The following is a 12,012-nucleotide window of genomic DNA, read 5'->3' as shown; positions in this document are numbered from 1 at the left end:
GTTCGAGACGTGGATGACGGGATAAATATTGTTAAGCTCTTGTTGTAAACAAAGTTTGTATGCTACGGGACCGATCCTAACAAGGATCTCGAATGGTCCTATGTATCTCGGATTCAGCTTTCCATGCTTTCCAAAGCGTATCATGCCTTTCCAGGGTGAGACCTTCAATAGAACAAGGTCACCAACCTGGAACTCTAAGGGTTTTCATCTCTTATCGACGTAGCTCTTTTGTCTATCTCTCGAAGCCTTTAGCCATTCTCGGATTTGTACTATCTTCTCTGTGGTTTCACGGATGATTTCTGGGCCTATGAGAGTGTTGTTGGGGACTTGCCCCTTGGCTAGCTACATGTCGCCCACCACAGCCCAGCACAGACGGGATCTGCACTTACGACCATAAAGGGCTTCAAACAACTCAACCTTGATACTGCTATGATAGCTGTTGTTGTAGGAGAATTTGACGAAGGGAAAATGGGTGTCCCACGACTTACCAAAATCTATAACACATGCTCTCAACATGTCTTCCAAGGTATGAATGCTTCTCTCACTCTGCCCATCGGTTTGCGGATGGTAAGCTATGCTCATTTCCAGCTTAGTTCCAAGAGCTTTCTGCAGTGACTACGGAAATCTCGAAGTGAATTTGCTATTCCGATCGGAGATAATGGACACAAGCACACCATGCAGACGAACTATCTCTTGAATGTATATCTGAGCCAATCTCTCCATCTTGAAGGTTTCTTTGGTTGGCAGGAAGTGGGCGGATTTGGTCAATCGATCAAAAATTACCCATATGGTATCGTACCCACTCGGAGATTTAGGTAATGTAGTGATAAAATCTACCATAATCCTTTCCCACTTTCACTAAGGTATTTGGTTGTTGAAGTAGACCCGAGGGCTTTTGATATTCCTCTTTCACCTTGGCGCAAGTCAAGGACTTGCCCAAAAAAGTAGCGATCTCTGCTTTCATGTTTGGCCACCAATATAGCTTTTTGAGTTCCAGATACATCTTATCCGAACCTGGGTGAACGGATTATCGAGTCTTATGAGCTTCGCTAATGACAACCTCTTTGTAACCACCGAACTTTGGGGTCCCGATCCGGTTCATGAAATAATAAAGTCTGTCTCCCTTGATCTCTAAGTTCTTTTCCATTCCCCTTAAGGCTTCATCTGACCTGTTCTCTCGTTGCAAGGCTTCCAGCTATGCCTCTCTGATTTGAGCGGATAAATGGGAATAGATGGTCATTGTCAGTGCCTTCACTCTACGACCTGAATACTCTTTCCTGCTGAGGGCGTCGGCTACCACATTGGCTTTGCCTGTATGATAGCGTATCTCACACTCATAATTATTGAGTAGCTTCACCCATCATTGTTGTCTCATGTTAAACTCTTTCTAATTGGAAATATGTTGCAGGTTCTTATGGTCGGTGAAGACAGTGCACTTGGTTCCGTAGAGATAATGTCTCCAAATCTTTAATGCGAAGACCACTGCTCCCAACTCTAGGTCGGGAGTCATATAAATGGCTTCATGTGCTTTCAGTTGCCTTGAGGCATAAGCAATGACCTCTCCTCGCTGCATGAGCACACAGCCTAGGCCCTGATTGGATGCATCGCAATAGACAATGAAGTCTTCCGTCCCTTCCGGCAGAGACAGGATAGGTGTGTTGCATAGAGCTGTTGGGTTTTGAGCAATCTAACACTCCTAAGTGTACATGCAACCCTAAATACCGTGGATCTATGTTTTCTCTATTATACATGCAAATATCAACTTTCCAAGGTATTGTACTATTCTAGCATACAAAACTTTGAATAACACAAGTTAGAATAACATACCTTTTGTTGGTGCTTGTCTTCATGAAGCTTGAGTGCCTAGTGCCCCAAGTGTGACACCTCAAATGGTTCACACAACACCATAAGCACTTGGAATAACTTAGAGAGAAATTAGAACACTTCAAGAATCGACTTGCCCTCTATGCATATCTAGTGTACGATTTCTTGAACCATGGGATTCTTTTATATGGTGGATATTAGGGTTACACCATGTAACTCATGACTTTACCCATGGATTTTAATCTCCATGGAGCATCCATGGGTCACCCCATGGACCTAGTCCAACATAAGGAATCTTGGACCACAAGCCTACATATATAAGAATGAATGATTTACACAATCAACCCATATATTTAATTAGTCTCCTTTTGATCACTTAATTAATTCCAAATTAATTCTTGATCAATACTAATTAAATAACCTTATTAATATATTAGAACTTATAATATATTAATAAACCTTAAGTGTTATTTCTCTCATTTTAGTCTATCCAAGTGCATGATGCCATGCAACCCAAATGGACCATGCCGGGTCGGGTCAAGTCTTACCAATTATAGTTATGGACTTAGACATTAATCCAACAGTCTCCCACTTGGATAAGTCTAAAACTATTATTGCAAGTATGACTTCAAAACCCGACTAGCAATCGTAGCTCTCAAAAGCTTCTATCGAACTCTGACCTTGTAGATGAACTCTGACCTTTGTCAATGATTTGTCCATTAGATAAGGGATCATATATTTCTCAATTCTAGATATCATATGGACTGAGACATGGATTATAATCATTCTCTCTATCCATTTGTTGTTTCCCGATTTCTGATTTATGACGACTGACTAATTGAACAAATCAAATCAGTCCTGGCCCGACCGAGCACTTCCATTTGTCATCATCAAATCATCGAGGGGCCCACATATATCGCTTTTATCCCGAAGTTAAAAGGAATGGATAAACTTTGACTCATATGCTTGTACTAACTATTTGTTGAATCATACACGAAGGCACGTTTTATAACATCGAGTTACCAATGCGTTTACGTGCAATCAATGTATAACCAACTCATAGTCAACAACTCATATCTCTAGGTTTGAAGAATATAAGATATTATCGTCTCATGATTCACTTGTGATAAAATCCATGAAGTGAATCCAAATGAGCGTGGGTTGAATCCAATACTCAGCCCTTATGAGTACTCATGAATGTTGTAGCAACTATTGCATTGTCTAAAGCACTTTAGACAAATCATACAAGCCAAATTCACGACAGTCTTGATTCATATCTACTTCCAACATATGATCGACTGTGGATGGTTTAAATAACTTGATCATTCGGGAGAATGACCTAGTTATTCTGGAAGTCAAAACATGCAAAGTGAAACACAAAATAATACTAGTCCTATATGGCCTCAACACTTTGAGCGTAAATAAAACACCTTTTATCTAAGCACCATATTGATCACTCATTATTCATGTTTTGATTAATCAACTTAATACTTGAATTGAAACAGTAGTGATGCCATGCTCCAAGCATGCATACTATGTTTCTCTAAACAATAGCTATGCCATACTCCAAGTATGCACACTATGTTTACATATGGTCATCTCTTCGTGAAATGTATATCAATTGAACATGACTTCTATGATTCTCATTTCACAATCCCAATCCTTATTGTAAATGTAAGAATACCAAGTTCTTGTCATTTACCGTAATCTATGCAATGATCCTCTTGTAATGATATTCACACAAGTCACAAAGACTTAGCAACAAACATTACAAAGTATTCCAATGGAAAGCAATTCCATGGAGATGAAGTCTCAAATTCAAAGTACATTCCTTTGAACATCCTTCTTTGCATAGATTCAAAGAATAACTTCCACCTATGGAAACAATTCCATATTCCCATCTTGACCATCACTTTTGAACAAGAGTTGTCTCTTTCCAAAATATGTCAATAAGATCCTTACTCTATACTTCCAATTGTCCATGAGTAACCAAACTTTGGAAAACCCCAAATTGTTCTCGACAATTGCTTAATCATCTTAGTCATATCCAGTTCTAATCCCTTTTCCCTTCTTAACGCCCTAAGCATTAGGAAAATTTAGAATGGATGAATATTATAACACATGCAATCGATCCTATATCCGAAGCATATGGGATACGATTCATGCTATAATATTTTTATTTGCCATCTTCTCATAATTCGAACTATGAAGAAGGATGCCGCAATCATAATCGAATTTTGAGAAAGCAACATATATAGAAATTCCTTATGTTGGACCATTTCAACATAACATTCATATATATATATTATTGACTAAAGTTGTTTAAAATCACAATCTAAGCTTGTAGAATTGAAATGACGTATAAATTTCTCTCCCTTAATTATAGTAAAACAACTTTTCAAAGCGAGTTGAAACTTTTGTTTTCTATAATTCACATTGCTAACTTGCAACATAATCATCATGCTCCCACTAGCATAATGATTATTATCTAACTAGCATAACACTTTATGCTCCCACTAGCTTTGACATGTACCTAGAAATCAGTCAGATTTCAGATACTAGATTGTCTTGATAAGACTTTATCAAATCATACACCTGGAGTCTAACCCTTTCCTTAGATAGCTCACATGTGAGTCAAAACCTTTGCCATTCTCATTAGTTAGTGTGCCGATTAACCACACACGCTCCACTAACGACATGAGAATGCAAACTTCACACTTGCTATCCACTTAAATCTACTTAGTGAAAGAGTTTCCTCACTATCATTTTCATGAATCGGAGAGAAACCTTTGACACTTAGATTTTGATGGTGTATGTGTTGCTATCCATGTGAATTTGACATAACCATAATCACACGGCAAGGTTAATGACAAATCCAAATTCATATGGACTGAACTTGTGTAGTCTTAATTTCTTGCCACCTGGTAGCACAAGGGCCTGCCATTGCTTCCAAGTTGTTATGCAACCAGTTGAGAACTCTTAGAACTCCAATGCAAAACCAACTTTAACTGGAATGGGCACAGAATATGTCAACACGATAGGTTACAAACCTCAAGTCGTGGTCTAGTGATTAACAAAACTCTTGATTAGTTCTTGAATCTATCTTAAGATCCTTTTAAGGCTCCCACTGACCTCTTGACATATAAGATCCTCTTTGTCAAGACCGTTCCTTGACAAAAATGAATATTCAAGAGTTAGTGCAGATTCTTATCAAGTTAAACACTTCTCACAATTGGTCTTAGTTGGTCTTTGTTTTATCCAAAACATCACAACTTACCAATTTCAAATGTACAAGAGTAAGAACACATTTTACTCTACATTTAACAAGTGTTATAAACCTTTCGTAAGATTATGTCACTCATGGCTTAATCTTGGAGTATGACTCTAAGATTTAATTTTGGAACGAAGTATAATTTATCTTTTGATCTAACCATTTCAACAATTCACGATTCCTCTCCTTAGTCAAACAAAATGAACTAAGGTGTCCTCAGAGGATCAATTGTGACATGGTTTCATAATCACTAAGATAATCATAACACAAAATACACAAGTACTCTCCCATCTCTTCAGATTGGAGAAAATTTTATCTTTCTGCCTTATTTGATTCTTCTTTTTCATTCTGCCATACATTGAAACTTTTCCAATGTTTCAGAATTACACTTAAACTTGTAAGCATAATCATATTTACTAAACTTTAGTAAATCTTATCAACCTTTGTGGTGGACCTGACCAGCACACAACCAAGTGTACCCAATCCTTTAGTCCTTCAGTTGACTCACATGCAAATGTGAACAAGGAATTAGTCTTAATTTACCAAAGATAAAAATTCTCATTCATCACACAATACAACTTGCATGATTCCAAGTTTCTATCCAACTAAAACTTGGGTGATGAGAATCTTTCCTTATTTGGTAAATTATGACACTACCACAAATGAAAGAATCAAATCCATTTCCTATATTGCTTATCAATGGAAACATATAATCAACAATTTTTCACAAATGCCATTGTAAGGATACTTAAAATAAATAATATCAAAACCATTTTTCTTTTATTTTAAAACTTTGCGGAAAAATTAATCCTTACAATCCATATGGAAAACTTGTTGTTATATATTCCTAAGCAATATATCATAACTCTTAAGTAACAGCTCAAAATTCTGATCACCGAACCATGCGATCGAAATCCATCTTCGCGATCAGAATCAACATATACTTCCTTTAAGTTTCTTCACTTTTTCTTTGATTCTTAAAACATCAACATGTGACCTCGTCACATTATGCAATAAGAATCTCAGAATAGAAACTTAATAGAGTTAGACAATGGACTTTACCTGAAGTAGAGTCAAACCTATTGACTTTGCCATCCTTAAGATGTTTCAGGTAAATTTAGCAGCTTTGCAACCAAAATCTTCCCTTTGGCAACAGAATCATATGGACTCTTTGGAAACGTACATGGAACTATCACATACTTAACCTTTCTCTTTATCATTTGGTCAACCGAGTTGACTATGGCCGATCCCTTTCCATTGGGAAGAGAAAGTTTTTCCTGGACCTCCAATGTCACCATTTTCAATGTCCAAATAGGTTTGGAAAGTAGATCTTCCAATCCAATTTTCTTTACTAATGCTCCAAATCATTGCTGATTTAGCATCATCGAGCAAATAGGTAAGTTCATTAAGGGTCTTGTCGCAACCTGTCATCAGGGAGTGACTGAAGAACCAAGTCAGCAGCCAGCTACCTCGAGACTTCGACACCCGACTCTCCTGACTTGTCAATATGTGGCTTAATCCCCAAGATCTAAGCACATATGGACTTTGCTTGCCAATAAGGATTGAGTGACTTAGAACTTATCAAGTCTTAAAACTTGTGGGATAGGGAGATTTATTGGAGGAGGTGGATTAAGTGAAGTATGATTTCTGGTCCCACAAATGCCCAACAAAGGGATTGATCTTTCACCTTCATTGCCATTTGGGATATCATCTTCATTAGGAAGATTGTTCCTAAAGAATTGGGAAGACCATAGCTGTCTAAACTAGACATCTATAATGAGAGAAATTCAATTTAGTTGATTTAAAGTCCTTAATACAACACCCAATATGAAGTATTAAGGCTAGGACCCAATAACCTATTTATAACTGGAAGAGGGATGCCGTAATCCAAGTTATAAAATAGTTAAAGGTAGGCAAATGACGATTTACCAATTTCCACCATGAAAACGAAATATTTTATTATTAGGTTTTATTGGTTTTGAAACTCCTAGATCTTTTGAGATACATTGAAATTTCAATGGCATGTTTGAATCTCGATTGTGCCCTCTCAAGTTTGTGACTGGGATGCCAAGGATCACAAACAAGGTGTGAATAACCATACAAATTGACTTGGTACCCTCAACAATATTACCTAATCGATGTGCCGGTTAACCACACACGCTCCACCGATCTATAATAAAGTCAAGTTACCCTTTCCCACTCTTACTAGTCCATGTTAGTGTGCCGGTTAACCACACACGCTCCACTAACGACTTGGTAAGGTACAAAGTGTAATTTTATGGGCTAGCACCTTTTCACATTTTCCTAAGTAACTAAGATTGGGAATTTATAAGTGTTTAGTTACTTAGTATTTTTCATTATACTTTTAATGAAGGGAGAATTATAGTCCATTCCTACCCGTTCGGCTAACGACCCTCCACCAGTCAAGGAAGCGGTGGGTGAGAGTGGACACCCATTAAACTGTCATTTTATAGGCAGTAACCTTATACCCCCCTTATAGACCGGCTTCGTGAATGAGGCCTACTAACGGTAAGATTGACTTCCTCTTATACATATCTATATAATTAAAATTATAATAATAGTATAAGGGTTGAATTTTAAACTTTTTAAAATTTCAATGTTCAATTTGGAATTAAAGTATACATGAGGAGTAAGTTTTCAAATTCCAAAACTTGAGGGAAAGTTTTGAAACTATTTCAAGACTCTTTAAATCATAACTTATGAGTTTAATGGTTCATTAAAATGAAGACTCTTCATTTTAATGTAACCCCTTATTCTTTAAAAACACTTTAAAGAAGTGTCTCTTCAACATCCATAACTTGAGGACAAGTTATGGAGTCATTAAAGTATTTAATGGAAAAAACTCTTACATTTTATGTAACCTACAAAACTTTTATGAGTTTTTAATATTCATAAATATGACTTTTCACATAACTTGAAGACAAGTTACAAAAACATATTTTATGAACTTCTTTTAGACTAATATGGATTGAAAACAACTAAAACATAATTTTTCATTATCAATCTAAACTAACTCATAAATAAAGGAAACATAAAATTCTTGAAAATTCATAACTTGAGGACAGGTTATGAACTCCATACAATTTTTCAACAAGATCATGAATTATATCAACAAACAATTTGCACACAATTCCTATGATCTAGCAAAACTCATAAGCATGATTATTCATAATCAACAATTTTCAAGAATAACATGAACACATATAAACTTGAACCTTCTATTATGGCATGGAAATTGGTTTAACATAATCATTACCACATTCAAAACAAGTTTTATCAGCCCAAAACAGTCAAAGGTAATGATTCTAGACCAATTCCAGCACCAAAAGTCGAAAATATGTTGTCTGGGGTTCCAACGCATCGAGTGCATGAACAAACTCGGCGACTTGGATGTATTTTGCCTTGGACTCGTCGAGTCCCTTCATGGACTCGGCGAGTCTGCTGGGCAGACAGCACCAAAAGTCGATTTTTAAGCAGTTTAAGCAAGTACAACAAGAAAACAAGCCTAGGCTCTGATACCACTGTTGGGTTTTGAGCAATCTAACACTCCTAAGTGTATATGCAACCCTAAATACCTTGGATCTATGTTTTCTCTATTATACATGCAAATATCAACTTTCCAAGGTATTGTACTATTCTAGCATACAAAACTTTGAATAACACAAGTTAGAATAACATACATTTTGTTGGTGCTTGTCTTCATGAAGCTTGAGTGCCTAGTGCCCCAAGTGTGACACCTCAAATGGTTCACACAACACCATAAGCACTTGGAATAACTTAGAGAGAAATTAGAACACTTCAAGAATCGGCTTTCCCTCTCTGCATATCTAGTGTACGATTTCTTGAACCATGGGATTCTTTTATATGGTGGCTATTAGGGTTACACCATGTAACTCATGAATTTACCCATTCCTTATGCTCCATGGATTTTAACCTCCATGGAGCATCTATGGGTCACCCCATGGACTTAGTCCAACATAAGGAATCTTGGACCACAAGCCTACATATATAAGAATAAATGATTTACACAATCAACCCATATATTTAATTAGTCTCCTTTTGATCACTTAATTAATTCCAAATTAATTCTATATCAATACTACTTAAATAACCTTATTAATATATTAGAACTTTTTAATATATTAATAAACCTTAAGTGTTATTTCTCTCATTTTAGTCTATCCAAGTTCATGATGCCATGCAACCCAAATGGACCATGCCGGGTCGGGTCAAGTCTTACCAATTATAGTTATGGACTTAGACATTAATCCAACAAGAGCTTGCTTCAATGTTTGGAACGCAGTGTCTTACCTTTCTCCCCAACTAACGGGTATGCCTTTATGAGTCATGGTGGTTAGAGGCTTAGCAATTCTAGAGAAATTTTGGATAGACCTGCGATAATAGCCAACGAGGCCCAAGAATTGACGAATTTCTATGGGCATCTTCGGTGTCGAACAATTCTCTATCGCTTTGATATTGGAAGGGTCCACATGTATGCCTTCCTCTCTAACCACATGACCGAGAAATGTTACCGTTCGGATCTAGAATTCGCACATAGAGAATTTCGCATATCGCCCTAAGAGTTTCTAGCATTAGCCTCAAGTGCTGACTATGATCTCCCTCACTTCGGGAGTAGCCAAGTATATCATTAATGAACTCTATCACGAACTTGTCTAGGAAAGGGAAGCACACCTGATTCATCAGATCCATGAACACCGCCGGTGCGTTGGTTAGACCAAAGGGCATCACGACAAACTCATAGTGACCATATTGAGTTCGAAATGCTGTCTTAGGAACATCACCCTCATGGACTCGTAGATGATGGTACCCTGATCTTAGGTCTATTTTTGAGAAGTAGTTGGCTGCCTAAAGTTGATCGAAGAGGTCGTCGATTCGAGGAAGAGGATAACGATTTTTGATAGTTAGTTTGTTCAGTTCACGATAATCAATACACATTCAAAAAGGTCCATCCTACTTTTTCACAAATAAGACAGGGGCTCCCCAAGGTGAGGAACTCGGTTTGATGAATCCCTTGTTGAGTAGCTCATTGGGTTGGCTGAATAACTCTTGCATTTCTGCTGGCGCTAGACGGTATGAGGATTTAGCTACGGGGGTAGCTCCGGGGATTAAGTCGATTCGGAACTTGAATTGGCGCTCGGGAGGGATTACGGGAAGCTCTTCGGGAAAGACATCAGGAAAGTTGCAGACTTCGGGGATGATCTCGAGGTCTTTAACTTCCTGCTTCTCATTAATGATATGGGCTAGGAATGCATAACACTCCTTTCGCAGATATTTTTAGGCTTTGATGCATGAAATGATACTGAGATTTGAGTTGAGTTTATCAGCATAAATAATGAGGGCTTCGCCAGATGGCAAATTAAGTCGAATGGCTTTTTCATATCAAAGGATATTAGCACGATTGGAGCTCAACCAATCCATGCCAATGATGACGTCGAAGATTTTTATGGAAACTGGCATAAGGTCAATTGGAAAGGAATGGTCGTTTAGGGTAAGGGTACCACCTATGAATATGTCGGTAGTGATCTCTTTCTTTCCGTTCGCCATCTCAACGGTGAATGTTTCAGTTAAGAGCTAGGGTTTATATCACACCCCCAAACCGAAACGGCAGAAACGTTCGGGGGCGGAGGACGTCATGTATATTATCACAATAATTGAATAATAGTAATCAAAGCAATAGCAACCATTACATTAATAGTATAATGTTTACATTTCATTTGAATTATACATGTTTGACACCAAAAGCAAATAACAAGTAAAGACTCGAAGTTGCTATGCTCCATCTTCTTGAACCCGGTGCATGTACCTGTCTACTAGTGTCCTGAGAATACAAGTAAGTTTTAAAAGAGTATCAGAATAAAGCTGGTGAGTTCATAAACATTTTGATTTTGAAAAACTGTTCTTTGTTCTTTCGAAAAGTACGTTATTTTTCTCAAGAAAACCTTACATTTTCTGATATAGTAAAAGTTAGGTGTAACGACCAAAAATTTCAACATAATTTAAACTTTTCAAAACAATCCATTTTAATAATATTGTTACAAAAAGGTTTTCAATACATTTATTATCAGAATATTCCCAGGTCCATTTCATAAAACATAAACACGAGGAGCGGTATGATCACGCCTTTGCCTTGCCACAGTCTCCTGAAGAACCTGAACACAACTGTAAGCCCGAAAGCTTAGTGAGATACCCCCAAAATACCAACCACATATACGCCCTTCCGGCCCATAACATATTGCCTTCCGGCCCATAGCATAAAAAGCATACATAACATAACAGAACATAGAACAGCCATGCATATCGGGTCTACTGTGTGACTGGTCCGCCGTATCGGGCCTTCAGTCCACCGGGTCCACCCTCCGAGTCTAGTCATGTCCTTCGAGTCTACAACGTGGTTGGTCCGCCCGCACCGGGCCTTCAACCCACCTGGTCCACTCTCCGAGTCTACAGTATGACTGGTCCGCCTGCATCGGGCCTTCAGTCGGCCTGGTCCACTCTCCGAGCCTCGGCACGCCTGGTCCGCCCTCGTGGGGCCTACAACTTATCCGGACCGCTCGCTGGGCCTTCGGAACAACCGGTCCACCCTGGGTATCTTGGCCTACAGCACAAAACAGGACCCGCCTCAACCCAACTCCAATCCAAACAACCATGTGCACATAACATACAATCATATAATAGTTCATAGTCAACAAACCGATCAAGCAGATCACATAACATATCATTACCCTAACCAGGTTACCGACCTAACCGGTCACTAGCATAGCATCGCTCTACATATCGGGAAACTGACCTTAACCAGGTCTCTAGCATATACCATCCTAGCTACCAGGAGGCAGACATATCAAAGCAATAACATAACAACAGTATCCAAATCTCAA

Source organism: Lactuca saligna, chromosome 3, assembly GCF_052625555.1.
Source record: "Lactuca saligna cultivar CGN05327 chromosome 3, ASM5262555v1, whole genome shotgun sequence".
NCBI lineage: Eukaryota > Viridiplantae > Streptophyta > Magnoliopsida > Asterales > Asteraceae > Lactuca > Lactuca saligna.
This window is presented reverse-complemented; position numbering follows the sequence as displayed.